Source organism: Gossypium hirsutum, chromosome A01 (genome assembly GCF_007990345.1).
Source record: "Gossypium hirsutum isolate 1008001.06 chromosome A01, Gossypium_hirsutum_v2.1, whole genome shotgun sequence".
NCBI lineage: Eukaryota > Viridiplantae > Streptophyta > Magnoliopsida > Malvales > Malvaceae > Gossypium > Gossypium hirsutum.
In genome coordinates, this window is record NC_053424.1 from 99,348,726 (window position 1) to 99,364,758 (window position 16,033).

Below are 16,033 nucleotides of genomic sequence, written 5' to 3' on the forward strand. Positions count from 1 at the left end.
TGTGTCAATGTAAATTGGCCAAATATGTTGGCTCATTTTAGAAATTGATTCATTTTGTACAAGGCCATGGAAAAACGGCAAAAGTTGAAAGTTGTTTTATGATTACAAAAAACTCTTTCATGAATTGGTAATTTTTTGATTGCTTAAGTATATATGGAATGTGTAGAAGCTTTAGATGTAGTTAATGGATTGAGAAATCATATTATCTTAATCTTAGCATGTTGGATTGTTATTATATGGTGTTTCAGAGTGGCAAAGGGCTTGATAAATAGCCTTATGTTGTCTACACGGGTAGACACACGAGCGTGTGTCTAGGCCGTGTGTCAGCACCATGGGCGTGTGGTCCGGCCGTGTGTCCCCTGCACGTAAAAATTTCAAATTAGTATGCATGGTAGTAAACACACTGGAAGAGACACGACCGTGTGCCTCAGCAGTGAGAAGAGCACGGCTTAGCACACCGGCGTGTGCCTTGGCTGTGTGACTCTTAAGGATTGCTGACATCAGAAACTGAATGTCAAGGTTTTTAGACGTGGGCTAGGACACGGGCGTGACATGGCTCTGTGAGAGACATGGGCGTGTGTCAAGCCGTGTGAAAACCCCTGTAGGTTCGAATTTAGAATTTAATTCAGACGGACATGGGGCACGGGCATGTCCCTAGAGGCTTAGTCCGTGTGTGCACACGGGCCATTAGCACGACTGTGTCATCATGAACACACGGGTGTGTGCCCTGGTTTTTTTGGGTTAATTTTTGAAAGTTGATTAAGGACCGGAATTAGTCCTGAATGGTTTCCAATGGATGTTTGAGGCCCCGTAGGCTTTTGTTTAGCAATTTGAACAAAGTTTGAAAACGTTTTAAGTTCGATCAAGTCTTAATGAATCGAAAACGTTGGAATGCATGTGTTTAAGTGAGGTAACGCCTCGTATCCCGTCCCGATACAAGACTTGGGTGTGGGGTGTTATAGTGTATATGATATGCTTTCTACTTATGTGACTTTAAGAAGGTTCAGATGGTCATACATGGATTTCATATGCATGTTATGTATATGGCTTTGAGGGAGGTTCAGTTGGATAAAGCCAGTAAAATAGATTTGAAATTATTCGGAGAACGGTACGCCTTGTGTGAGACAAATGAGAGCCCTTTCGGGACATATGGAAGACCATGGCCATGGCATTACCATATAAGTGGAAGGTCTGTTAGGACTATCATGTATGGAAGGTCCATCAATACTATCATATGTGGAGGGTCCATCAAGACTATATTATGTGGAAGGTTCGCTAGGACTATCTTATGTGAAAGGTCCATTAGGACTATCCTATATGGAAGGTCCACCAGGACTGTTATGTGGAAGATTTGTCAAGATTGTCTTATGTGGGAAGCTTGTCAAGACTATCTGATGGGTGGAGAGTTCCCCAGGAATATTATATGCGAAGAAAGTTCATCAGAACAATATTAAAATCATGATTCTGTGCTAACTCCCATTCGTTTGACTCAGCTAAAAGGTGACTTAATGTTATGAGAAGGTTGTCGTGCCTGTACTATTGGATGAAATGAGGTGTATGCAAGTTATATCGATCCGCCAGCTCTGCTTTTACAACTTTACATCTATAGCAGCCATGAAATTCACTCTTGTAGGAGTTAGTAGATTCGTTCAAGTATGTGAATCTATTGCTAAGTTCATCAAGAATGAGTTTGCATGCTAATAGCACAACCTACACTTGAATCCAATGTATGGAAAATAGTAAGGATGTTATTTTTTATATATGTTAGTCTGCTAGATTCTTTTTGGGATAGTACAAGAGTATTCCTCTATACTCCCGAAACGGGTGAACTATTTATTCAATCAAGTGTGTGGTTTGAGACACTACATGAAATAATTGTGTCTGACTATGTAGTCGAAATTAAGGATCCATCTACTGAAATCAATTAGACATAGCATTAATGATGGCTCATGGTTGAAGGTATTCATCAGGATTTATCCTTTAACGTAAGTGGTCACGAGAAATATACATGACTATCCTTCTTAAGCACACAAGTGAGAACCAACAGACATGATCTCATAGAGAAGTAATTGCAAAAAGTCTTGGTTTGACTAAATGTGCAAGTGTACACAATTGTTGACAAGTAATAAAGTGATAAGTACAGAGTATCGTCTCCACATGAATTGCATAAGAAAATCTTTGTAAAAAATTAAAACTTAAACAAATTGGTAGTGAAAAATAATATAGATTAAAATATGATGCAAACAAGTAAGAGCAGATTGAGTAACAAATGCAATTAACTAAAAATTATCTAAGTATGCAAAATAAAATAAACCCAAAAATTATGCAAGTTTTTAGCATGCTTGTGTTAGAATAATTTTCTTTCCTAGCTTAGATTTATTTAAGCACTGTTAAAAGATGTTATGGAGATTCCATGGCAAGTTGATCATTTACAAACCTTTATTTAATTGAGTAAAAATGTTAGACTTATTTAGTATTAAGTTTGTCTCACATATTTCTATGTTTAATAAACTTGTAATTTCATAAGCAAAACTTCATATGAGGCTATGTAAGGTAATAATAGTTTTGGTATTATTACAAATTTAATCCCTAAATGATTAAACATACACCACACAAGTATTTTGTCAATTAATTAAAACCTTGATTAGATTAATTAGTTAATTAGTCATTTCTTTACGTTCATAATGCATAAGAAACATAGCCATGATTTTACTTGCATAAATAAACAAATCAAAAGCACAAGACACCTTTAACAAAATTAAATAAACTAAACTTTGGATATGTTACATGTTATGTGGTAGCTTTGGCTACGTTTGTTTATGTGGCACTTATGTGCAAGTTTCCGTGTATCCAATAGTATTCCAAGTGGTCAGCAAATATTATAATGAATGATGCGATGAAAGTCCTGAGATGGGCATGGTAATGAAGGTAAAGTTATTCGATATGCTACAGATACGTACAGGTACATATGTTATACTCATGAGTAATGCTTTGTTACAGGATGATATATGACAAAAAGGTATATTCATGTATATATATATATGAATATTTGATTAATAAGCTTGAATGCTTGAATGATGAATAATCTTGGTGATTATGTTATTATGCCATCACATGATAGTTATCATGATATTGCACTAAAACAGTTTTGAACATCAACAGTTGTGTGATTTCGAAAATCCACCAAAAATTGTGGAAATTGAATTAGAGACTTAATAAGATATTAAATTAAATATTATTGAACATAGTTTAACATGGAAGAAACGGTGTAAGCAAAAGAGTTTCATATTATGAGATATTTGAACTTTTGTGAGACAGAGTCAGAGTGATTTCAGGGAGACAGAGTCAGAGTGATTTCAGGCTCCCCTGCCTCAACATTGGAAAATCACTAAAAGTTGTACAGAAATTATTATGGGTTAGAATTTATATGACTAAATCCTTAATGATTCTATTTTCAATATAAATAGATGGGAACAATAATTGAATCCCGTACTAAGAAATAATCAACTTTTAGTAAAGAAGGGTCGAAGCTGTCAAACAGCAGAACATGGGTGAATTTAAAGAATAAAATATAGTTATAAAATTCTGAAAGCTTTATGATAAGAATATATGTGAGTTTAGTTTCAGGAAAAATTAGCGGATTTTGATTTGGAGTTTCGTAGCTCTAGATATGAATAATTTAGTGACTATAACCTGAGAAAACAATATGACCAGATTATAAGTAAAAGTATAATTATGGTTATATTACCATAGAATCATGTTGGTAATTTGTTTATTATTTTCATATGGACTTACTAAGCTTTAATATTACTCCCTACTCTCCATTTTTTTAGTGTTGTCAGGTTGGATCGGAGTTGGAGATCGTCGGAGGCAACCTCACACTATCAAGTTACCACCTTTGGAGTATTAATGAATCTTAATGTCTTAAAGTGAGTGGCATGTATAGGGACTCAATTATTGATATGTGCTCTTATGTTTTGGCCAAGATGTTGGCTTATATTAGTACATTGTATATAGCCATGAGATGTGGCTTATGATGGTTATGGATTGTAAGCCTAGTTATCCAAGTTATGTGATATTACCCTGTGAAGTGGTTATATGATTTGGCTTGATTGCTATGATTAAATGATATCATGATATGTATTCTTGCTGTTTTCGTTGAGAGTAAATGGTATGTTATTGAACATGGGGTAAGATTGTAGAGAGTTATTAAAATGGTAAAGCCAAAGAATATGAATGGGTGTGTTTAGACTAGATATTATAAGAGTATGTGATTCACATGTATGTAATCATATGAATATTACTTTGAGTTTTAATAACGGATATGAAACCATCAAATTGAAGTTCTAGTTTGTGTCTATGAAGTGTTTAAGCATGTGAAGGATTAAACAAAAAAAAAAGCTTGGAAAATAGCCTAAGTGTTAGTCACACGGGTAGAGACACGACCATGTGTCTCAACCGTGTGGAGGACACGGCCTAGCACACGGGCGTGTGATCTGGCCGAGTGGTTTAATATTTTTTGCTGACATCATAAACAGAGAGTTACACAGCCTAAGGACACGGGCATGTTGGAGACACACGGACGTGTGACCCTGTTTCATGAAATTTTTTTTATAAGTTCCCTAAAACTTTCTGAAGTTCTCAGTTTAGTCCTGAACCACCTCGATGTATGTTCTAGGCCTCGAAGGCCCGTATAAGGGACGATATACATGTATTTGAAAAGTTTTAATTTGGACAAAATTTTATGGCCTGATTTTCGTATGTTTGTGAATGTTTAAGTCTGATAGCGCCTCGAACCCTGTCTCGATGTCGGATACAGGTAAAGGGTGTTACATGCCATATACCATATATACAAATCTTTAAAAGTACCAACGAGATGATCGATAGTGTGATGATGTTTCCTGACGATCCCCGAGTCTGAGCTAGCTTCGATAATCTATAAAACGGGGAAAGAACACACAATGTAAGCTTTAAAAGCTTAATAAGCCATATACAAATAAAGTCATCACATGAACATTTACATATCAATTCAAATATGCTTAACATGGCTAATCTCATTCAAATTCAAAAACCTTTCTCATTGAACATATATTCAATGTATTAATTGAGTTCATCAAATATTTCCTCTTTTCAATACTCGTATGAATTTTGTACGTTCCTAAGTCACTTAGCTCATTCGCATATTCTTTCTCGACTTGACTTTGCCCGTTGAGTCGTTTGGAATCATTAAGGATACTTGGAAATTACATAAGCTCGTACAATGTCATATCCAAGATATGGTCTTACATGTTATTACATATCGATGCCACTGTCCCGAATAGGGTCTTACACAAAATCGATTAACGATGCCAATGTCCTAGACATGGTCTTGCACGTAACCTCAATACAATGCCAATGTTCTAAACATGGTCTTACATGTAATCACATCTCGATAACCTAATGTCATGATATTCGTATCCTATTCTATTCCTAAGGTTCATACAGGACTTTCAGATGTCGTAACTTCATCAATTCATGCTCATATTTGCTTGTTTGACATTCGTAGTAATTTAATGATAATAAAACATATATATAATTCAATTCAAAGACATTTATTTGCATATGAACTTACCTCGTGTTCGGAATAAACGGTCTGAATCGACTATTCGTCATCTTTTGCTTTTCCCCGATCTAAATCCATTTTCTTTCATTCTTGATCTATATACTTTCAAAATTAACTCTTTTATTCATCAACACATTCAATTTAGTCCACAAACACATATTTAAGCATTTTTGCACTTTAGCCCTAAACTTTCACATTTCTTACAATTTACTTGATTCATAAATACCTAAAATTACACAATTTCTTTCAAATACATGCTATTCGAATTTCTATAGGCTCCATAACAGCCCATATTTTCATTTATTTCACACTTTTAACCACAACATTTAACATTTTCTCAATTTAATCCCTAATTGACATTTTTACTCAAAATCACTTTACAAAACATGTATATCAATTACCAAAATTTCATATTTCATCATCAAACATCCAAGAACACATGAATTCATCAATGGCAACTTCCAAAATCATCAATACTTTCAAAAATTTAGACATGGACTAGCTAGTACTCAAAGCAACGATCACAAAAACATAGAAATCATCTAAAACCGAGCAAAATACATACCTTAATCAAAGATTCAAAGAGCCGAACCCTAGTTGAGCATAAGATGATGTTTTTCTCTTACAAAATTCGGCTAAGGCATGAAGATGGATAAACTTAATTTTCCATTTACCTATTTATGCTTAATAAATTAACTTAAAAATTATATAATGCATCTCCATAAATGTCTATTATCACAATCAATGGTCTAATATCAACATAAGGACCTCTTATTTAATGCGTCATAGCAAATAGACACTTTTAACATATAGAATGCAACTTTTGCATTTTACGCGATTTAGTCCTTAAATCAAATTAACCACTTAAACGATAAAATTATCACATGAACCTTTCACCCATATATAATCACATACTGTAAACACCAAAAATAATATTAAAATAATTTTACGGCCGCATATTTGTGATTTTGAAACCACTGTTCTGATTTAGCTAAAACCGAACTGTTACAACTCTCCCCCTTAGGGATTTTCGTCCCCAAAAATCTTACTAGTGAATAGGTTCGGATATTGCTTTCTTAGAGCATCCTCGGGCTCTCACGTAGCTTCTTCTACCCTGTGTCGATGCCATAACACTTTTACTAACACTATTCCTTTATTTATCATCTCTTTGATCTCATGAGCTAGAATCTGGATTGGTTCATCACTATACGTTAAATCTGACTGAATCTCAACTTCGGTCAGGAAAATAATATGCGAAGGATCAAATCTGTACCTGCGTAGCATTGATACATGAAATACATTATGAATCTTTTCTAGCTTAGATGGCAATGCTAGCCGATAAGCTACTGGTCCAACTCACTGATAATCCCATACGGCCCGATGAATCTCGGACTCAATTTGCTGTTACGACCGAATCAAAGTATTTTCTTCCATGGAGATACTTTCAAAAACACTTTATCCCCGATCTGAAACTCAATATCTTTCCGTTTCAAGTCTGCATATGATTTCTATCGATCTGACGCTGCTTTCAAACTATCACAAATTACTTTCACTTTCTGCTTAGTCTCTTTAATGAAATCGACCCCAAAAATCTTATTATCACTAAGTTCAATCTAGTACAATGGTGTTCTACACTTACGACCGTATAGAGCTTCATAAGGTGCCATTTTAATACTCGATTGAAAGCTGTTGTTATACGCGAATTCAATTAATGGTAAATACTATTCCCACGTACCTTCGAATTCAAGAATGCAATATCTCAACATATCTTCAAGTATCTGTATAACTCGCTCGGATTGACCATCCGTTTGCGGGTGAAATGTGGTACTACATTTTAGTTTTGTACCCAGTGCATTTTGCAGTTTCTTCCAAAATCTCGATGTGAATTTTGGGTCTGTATTGAAATAATAGAAACAGGTACTCCGTGTAATCTCACAACCTCAGAGATATACAACTCAGCTAACTTTTCAAGCAAATAGTCTGTTCATACTGGAATGAAATGAGACGATTTTGTCAACCTGTCAACAACAACCCTGACTGCAAAATCAGCTTTCTTCTTTACAAGCCCTTTCAACTTAAATAATGAATTCTTTGATTTCCACAATCCCAACTAATAGCTTTATATCTTTGTTTAGTCTATTAACAAATCATTTGCACATAATCTCCTCTGTAGTCACATATTCTCCGGCGTACTTGCTTAATCGTACGAATTCTCTTTCATACTCATTGATAATCATCCGACCTTGTTTCATATCTAAAAACTCTTTATGTTTCCAATTGAGAAATCTTTGACTTCTGTACTTTTTTCGGAACTCGATATGACAGAATTCCTGGGTAACCCATTCTCTAGGAACCACCGATGTCAACGGTTTTCACCAATGATACGCATTATCTCTAAGCAAAGATACTGCACATTTGATATATTCTTTTGGACTACATGATAATTCATTGAATACTCTGATTGTGCTCTCGGGATAGAACTCAACCCTCTCAGCATCATCATCAACTGTAGCTCGAAAACTTCGGCCTCGTGTTTTTGTATCTTATCCACTAATCGTTTACTCAGTCAAATCGAATCCATCAGTTGTGGCACAATTAGGACTTGTTGCGGAGCAGGTGGGGGTGGAGGTTGTTGAGCAGCCAGATTCATTCAAACAAACTCCGTGAACCACTTACTCATCATTTCGAAAAAGGCTTGCTTAGCCTTCCCCCTGGGCTACTAGAAATAGGCCTAGAATTTGTCGACCCTGCCCCTTGAACGGGAGCAGCCACATTACTTTCAACATCTTCAGTCCTAGAATTGACTAAGACATAGCTCTAATACCAATAATATGTAACACCCCTAACCCATATCCATCGTTAAAATAGGGTTACGAGGCATTACCGATAAATACACATTATTCACTTGCATAACGTATTCATTCATGCATTCATATATAAAATTCATTCAAATCATTCACATTGTCCCTTATAAGGCTCTATGAGACCTTAAAACATGCTTAGAAGAGGTTCGTGACTAAACCGATAACATTTACAAACTTTGGAAAACATAGAAAATTTTTAAACATTTAAAGGTTACACGCTCATGTGAACAGGCCGTATGCCTCACACGACTACCAGACACGCCTGTGTCATAGGCCTTGTGAAAACAGGGCATACATACTGACTTGTAACACACGGCTAGAGACACGCCCGTGTGCCCTGGCGTAGGAAAATTAGGGAGGTTACAGACTTGGGCACACGGTCGACCATATGCCCCTGTGTCAAATGCGTGTACATTTCAAAATGGCCACACACGCCTATGTGCCAAGGCTATGTGTCTCACATGGCCAATAGATACGCCCGTGTCTCTAGGTCGTGTCAAAATTGTAGGGTATATTGACTTAATTCCAAAGAGTAACCCATGGGGCACACAGCCGAGTAACATGATTTTGTGTCGAACACAGTTGAAACACACGCCCGTGTCTCTGCCCATGTGGACAAAAATAGGATATTTGCAAAGCCAATTTGCCAGCCTCATCTCATACACACCTAGCCATTGATGCGTGATATTCGTGATAGGTTTTAAAAAATTATAAATGAATCGTTCTTGAGACTAACTTATTATCATGATTAAGGCAAGTGTACCTATCGAACAGTAGTATAGTTCAGCAAGACTGGATTGTCGAACCCAAAGGAGCCACGAGTACTAGTATTTACTTCCTTTTTATTATCTAGCCTAAAAATCAAGAGGTTTCGTTATTTAAACTAATTACTAAACTAAGAATGCACAGAAAGAAAATTTGGGAAAATACTTTTTAGAAAATTCGATTGATTAAGACAATACATAAGAAAAAAATCCACCTAGACTTCACTTGTTATTTGACTCTGAATCAGACGATTTATTTATTTGACTTGATCCGTAGAAATCCCTAAGTTATATTATTATCTCTCTTGAGACTAATAACGTCTAACCCAAGGTTGAATAATTGCATTAACTCGATCTATGGATTCCCTTATTAGGTTTCACCCTAATCCGAAAAAATCTTGTTACCCTATCTCTAGGCGCGCAATCAACTTCACTTAATTACGACAAAGTTACTCTTAGACAGGGTCTATTCCTCCTCTGAATAAGAATGTTAACTTGATTCAATAACCTGGAATATTAAAACAAGAATTAAGAACACATAATTAAGAACAAATTAAATATTTATCATACAATTCAGATAATAATAACATGATCCATCTTAGGTTTCAATCCCCTTAGGTATTTAGGGGTTTTAGTTCATACTTATGAAGGAAAACATCTCAAAAGCATAAAGATAACAAAACATAAGAAAACCCAAAACTCTTGAAGGAACTTGAAGGGAGATCTTCAGTCTTGATGATGAATCCGGCTTCTAAAATGGATCAATAGGCTTTCCTTGAGTAATTCCTTGCATTCTACTCTGGATCCCCCTTTTAAGTGCCTCCTCAGGTGTTTAAATAAGCTTTAGAATGCCTCAGAGCCCTCCAGATTGGCCTTTTCTGAATAGGGCTATACTTGGGCTCGGTAGGGACACGCTTGTGTGACACGCCTGTGTGCGATTACTCCAGCCCGTGGTCAAGGCTGTTGAATAGGCACGGGCATGTAATCTACCCGTGTAAATCGTGCTTCAATCCTGCCAAAGAGACACGGCCGTGTGACACGCCCATGTGAGGAAGTCCAGGCCGTGTTGATTTCCCATATGGGTCCATTTTCTCTATTTTGGCCTGTTTCTCGCTCTTTTTACTCTCCTATGCTCACCTAAGTATAAAACATGAAATTAAAGAATTAGGAGCATCGAATTCACCGAATTTAAGGAGAAATCATCCATAAATGTGTTAAGCATGGGATAAAAACATGTATAAATTACAGTTTATCAAATACCCCCACACTTAAGCATTTGCTTGTCGTCAAGCAAAATCCTCAACTTACAATCAAAATAAATTCTTCTCAATTTATAATCCCTATCAATAATATCTCAAAATATAATCCCTATCAATAATATCTCAAAATAATCCATAAGTATTCATACATTGAAAATTCAACTAAAAGTACACCAAAATTTCAAACATTCCAAGTTGAGCATTTTATCACGAAAACATAGGTGTCTCCCCTCATCTAAGTGATTACCTTTGATCAAAATATCACAGAGTTTAACATCCTCACTAAAGATTCACTCAAATCACTCGAGGTGTTTAAGGATGTCAAATAAAGCACTCATTAGTCAATATGAAAAATTATTACCATAGGCTTGCATGAAAATCAAATCTCCACCACTATATATTGAGATGATACATCAATCAAAAAGGTCTTCATTGTTACAACATAGAACAAGTCAAATAACATAGAACTTAATTGTTACAACAAAGAATAAAACATAGCTAAGGAATTAGTTCAAATCAAATCTTGACAAAAATAGGGATCAAATTAGGGGATTTCAACAATAATGGGTTATGGGTTAATATTGAGGGTAAATCAATTGATGGCTTGTTAGGCTCAAAGGGGATCACTAAGGGTTAATTATGAAGGTAGGATTTTGTGGAGTGAGTGGGTTAAACCTAAGTGCATTTATCATCTTGACATATCAAATCGAATGGTGTGGTTTTGACATGCATAATCAAGCAAGTTCTAGAATAACAAATCAATACTGATGCACTCATAATAAAAGTGAGCATAAAAGAAATAAAATATGCTCTAAAGGCTCAAGATCTCACAAAACTTATGGCTTTTTGATGTTTAAACTTGTGAATTTTAACTCAAGATAATACCTAAACTTAGGGAGACAACCTAAAATTTTTTAATTATTCAAAAATCAACTTATCATGCTTGATTCCCTAATGTCTTAAAGTTTAAACAATCAATGCATAAATGCCTATGTTTTAATTCAAGAAATATCAATAAAACCATAAATTAATTCAAATTCATTCTAATAGTAATATGAGTAATTCACGTGAGAATAAGACAAAATTCATGGATTTCTAATGATGATATAAGAGACCCCCCACACTTAAGATGTACGTTGCCCTTAATGTACAAAGATATATATAATGAAAAATATAGATAAATAATCATAAGATATGGAGAGGGGTGAAACTTCCTGAATGATGAATGAATTCCTTGAATTGGAGTGGAGGAGGATACTCCGGTGGTGGTAGAGGTTCACTAGTCCATAAGTCCTGCCATTGGAGTTTTTAGTTTCTATTTGATGATGAGCTTTGGAGCTCTTTATGACTATGATAAGATCAGGAACTCGTTAGGAAATATAATGGAGCATAATTACTCGTAATGAAATAGCTGGAAATAAAAATTATAAAAACTCAAGATAAAATAGTATTAAAAGGAAATAAAAAGTAATTTCAAAATATAAAGAAAAAAATAAAATAGATAATAGGGTGTTATAAAGAAATTGGGGTACACGGCCGTTGGGCATGCCCGTGTGACTTCTTTTCAGCCCGTGAGTTTCGTGGTTTTCTGATAAACGCCAAATTATTCATACCTATACCCCAAATACTTAGCATATTTATGGATGTTTATTACTAGATTTATGGATTTTGGTGCTCTTAATCCGGTTATTTCATGTTTTGTACTCAGGAGAGCACCAAGAGTCTAAAGGAGACAAAAACGAGCTAAAAAGGGACAAACAGACCAAATTGAGAAGATGACACGGCCTAAGCCTTGCGACACGGGCATCTCACACACCCGTGGCCTTCGGGGGTGTCGACCAAGGTTTTCACGATTCACACGGCCTGCCTATTGAGCCCACATGGCCATGTGCAATTCAACAGATCGAACACGGCCTGGTAATAATGTCACATGGCCATGGCACACAGACGTGTCCCTTTTTCAAAGAGTTGTATTTTACACGCAAAAGGATACTTAGGGAGGAAGAAAGACAATCCAAAGCCTATATAAACACCCTAAGTGTGACCTAGAAGGGGGCCGCTCTTTCCAGAACTTTTTTGGAATACAGAACTACACGCCAGGAATTACTTGAAGAATGCCAGACGATCCATTTCAAAAGCCGGAGCTACTCCAAGACTAAAGATCTCTCTCAGAATTCCTTTAGGGGTTTTAGAGTTTTCTTTATGTTTTGTTATTTTCATACTCTTGAGATGTACTCTTATTTTATTATGAACTAAACCCCTTAGATACCTAAGGGGGATAAAACCTATGATGGATATTGTTATGATTATCTGAACTGTCTGATAAATACTTCATTTGTTCTTAATTATGTGTTCTTAATGCTTGAGTTAATATTCCGGGTATTAATTCATGATTTGATGTGCTTATGCGGAGGAGGAATAGACTTTGCCTAAGAGTAGATTTGGCATAATTAAGTGGAGTTGATCGAATGCCTAGAAATAGGTTTACGAGATTTTGCCGGATTAGAGTGAAGCCTAATATGGGAGTCCATAGAGTGATTTACTACTTCCCTAGGGGTTTTAATTAAGGAAGAAATTTCGATTAATTCAACTAAGAGTTAGACGTTATTAGTCTTGAAAGGGATAATAACATAGGTTAGGGAGTCTCACGGATCAAGTCAAGTGAATAAATCGTCCGGTTCAGAGTCAGATAACAAGTGAAATCTAGGTGGATTCCTCCTTGGGTGTCGTCTTTATCAATTGCTTTTCTTCAAGTCTTTTTCCAAATTTTCTCTTTACTCTAATTAAATCAGATAATTAGTTTAAATAATTAGTTAATTAAAACAAACTACTATTACTTTTGGTTCCCTTGGGTACGATATCCCGATCTTGCCATTACTATACTATTGTTCGATAGGTGCTCTTGCTTTTTCATCGTGAGAATAGTTAGTCTAGGTTTTATCTTCATTATAAATATTTATTACTTGTTACGAATCATGCGATCAAGTTTTTCGCCTCGCTGCCGGGGAACTAAAATATTAGGAACACTAAATTTTTATTACTTTAGCCATTTATTTTTCTTGCAATTTTATTTTATTTTATTATTTATTAATTTACTTTTTGTTTCTCTCTCTTGGTAGATTTTTATAGTTTATGACTAGCAGACACCCGTCAGGACCATTACTCTTTGACGAATAAATCAATCGTACAATTCGCAAAAATAAAAGAGAAATAAGGCGTAGTTTACGCTACACGAAGAACGAGCGAGAAGACGATACTCAAACCCCAACCGACGAGATGGCTGAAAACCCAAGCGATCAGCTGCCTCCTGCAATTGCAGATAATCAAAATCCTGCTCCACGTACTATGTATGATTATGCTAAACCTTCTTTAACAGGAGCTGAGTCTGGTATAGTTAGGCCTACTATTGCTACGAATAATTTCGAACTAAAACCTAACACAATTCAGATGATACAGCAGTTTGTTCAGTTTGATGGTTTGCAGGATGAGGGTCCCAACACGCATTTGGCGAATTTTCTTGAATTTTGCGATTCATTCAAAATCAATGGCATTTCTGATGATGCCATTCGTCTTCGGTTATTTCCCTTTTCACTGAGAAACAAAACTAAACAGTGGTTGAACTCGTTACCATGAGGGTCTATCACTACTTGGGAACAAATGACCGAGAAGTTTTTACTAAAATAATTTCCGCCGGCTAAAACGACTAAATGCATAATGATATCTCTTCTTTTGTGCAGATGGATTTAGAAACACTTTACGATGCATGGGAGAGATACAAGGACTTACTGAGAAGGTACCTTCACCATGGGTTACCGCTTTGGCTACAAGTTCAAACGTTCTACAATGGTGTGAATATCTCGACAAGATAGATGATTGACGCAGCTGCTGGCAGAACCATCAACAATAAAACATCGAAAGATGCATATGAATGTATAGAGGAGATGTCATTGAATAACTATCAGTGGAAAGTTATGAGGACAAAGCCAACGAAAACAGCCGGTGTCTATAACATCGATTCAGTCACCATGCTCTCAAATCAGGTAGTACTTCTCAATAAAAAGATTGATAGTTTTCTTGGTTCTACGCAGGTACATTCAGTAATGAGGTGTAACTCAAGCGGAGGAGGTGTACATACAGAATACCAATCCTTCAATCCTACAACTGAGGAGGAACAAGTCAACTATATGGGTAATAATAAAATTAGATCTCAAAATAACCCATATAGTAATACTTATAATGCAGGTTGGAGGAACCACCCAAATTTCTCCTAGGGTGGTCAAGGAAATCAAAAACCAGAAAATCCTCAGGGTTTTCAACAGCCACCTTATCAATAAGAGAAAAAACCAAACCTTGAATAGATGCTTTCTAAATTCATCTCGGTGTCAGAAACCTGTTTCCAAAATACTGAGACAGTACTTAAGAATCAACAAGCATCGATCCAAGGACTCAAAACTCAGATAGGCCAGCTATCCAAGCTAATCTCTGAACGACCACAAGGTAGCCTACCAAGTAATACTGAATCTAATCCGAGGGAACTCCTCAATGCAATTAGCACTCAAGATAAGGATGGATTCATTGCACCTGAGCCAGAAATACGACAAGACAACGCAATGAACAAAGGACGAGAAGAGGTAAACAATAATGATCCCAAACAGGTAAGTACAACTCATGAACCTCGTGTGCCATAACCTAAAGCGATGACGAAAGACAGAACAGAAGAACAATTTGGTAAGTTTGTCAAACTCTTAAAGAAATTGCATATTAACTTACCCTTTATTAAAGTTCTTTCACAAATGCCCAACTTAGCAAAATTCTTAAAGGAACTTCTGAGCAATAAATGGAAATTAGACGCTACATCGCATGTGGGACTCAATGCAGTCTGCTCAGCTATTCTAAAGAATGAGCTACCTAACAAATTGAAAGATCCAGGGAGTTTTACAATTCCTTGCTTAATTGGTAGTCTATCTGTGAATAATGCTTTAGCTGATCTAGGGGCAAGTATAAATGTTATGCCATATAAAATGTTTAAATGACTAAGTCTCGGTAAACCTAAACAGACTAGGATGAGCATACAATTGGCTGACAAAATAGTTAGATTTCCTAAGCGTATTATTGAAGACGTTCTCGTTAAAATTGATAAATTTATTTACCCAGTAGACTTTGTTGTCTTACATATGGATGAGGATAACGAGGTACCTCTAATTTTAGGACGACCATTCTTAGCAACTGCCAGAACCATTATTAATGTAGGCACAGGAGAACTAACACTTCGTGCAGGTGACAACACAGTAACACTCCAAGCAGGCAACTTAGTCAAAACCTCTAAGACTCAAGATAATGCTATAAAAACTAACGATGATAAAACTAAAATTCAATCGTCCTTGTAGGAACTTCCTTGAACAAATACAACAGAGACAGTGCACTACTATCATGAAGAGAACAAAGACGTCCATGAAGAATGAAGACTACGGATAGAAGAGCTAGACGAATGGCGAGAACACAAACCGAGAACACATGATAAACTGAAACAACACAAAAACAAGC

The 16,033-nt window shown here is 35.9% G+C and overlaps 1 non-coding gene across 1 annotated transcript; it reads right to left on the bottom strand.

Moving 5' to 3' along the window:
- Positions 1-14,194: 14,194 nt before the first annotated feature.
- On the bottom strand, positions 14,195-14,300 carry LOC121206394 (small nucleolar RNA R71). The gene has a single exon (XR_005901453.1). It is a non-coding gene; the product is annotated as a small nucleolar RNA R71 (small nucleolar RNA).
- Positions 14,301-16,033: the final 1,733 nt, after the last annotated feature.